Source organism: Notothenia rossii (genome assembly GCF_949606895.1).
Source record: "Notothenia rossii genome assembly, chromosome: 11".
Lineage (NCBI taxonomy): Eukaryota > Metazoa > Chordata > Actinopteri > Perciformes > Nototheniidae > Notothenia > Notothenia rossii.
The window spans coordinates 9262831-9263301 of record NC_136910.1 but is presented as its reverse complement, the minus strand read 5'-3'; positions in this window follow the sequence as shown (position 1 = coordinate 9263301).

The window sequence follows — 471 nt, the reverse complement described above, 5'->3', positions numbered from 1 at the left end:
CTAAAAATCAACAACGCACAGGGAGGCAATTAGCTTACAGCTGAGGAAACATCTAATCATCTTTGTCCAAGTTTCAAAAGTACACATAAAAACACCTTTAAAGCACCAAAGTATTGTTAGGCATGTCGTTTTTAATGTAGATAGCCAGGCCAGCTGTTTAACCCTGCTTGCATGTATGCAATATCAATATTTGCATCTAAATGCCAATTTGTATTTGTATTCCTTTTTATTCCATTCCATTGCAATGTAAATAATGTTATATTTATATTTTAATATTTTTTTATTGTTTTTAATACTTTTTCTAGTTCTCTATCTGTGTTTTAATGGTTGTTTTACTTTTATGTATGCTCCACGACACCTAGTCAAATTCCTCGTAATTGTAAACCTATGGTAATAAACATGTTTCTGATTCTGATTCTAAATACGGACAACAAGCAATTGAGTGTGTTTCCCAAAAAACAAACTCCTAAC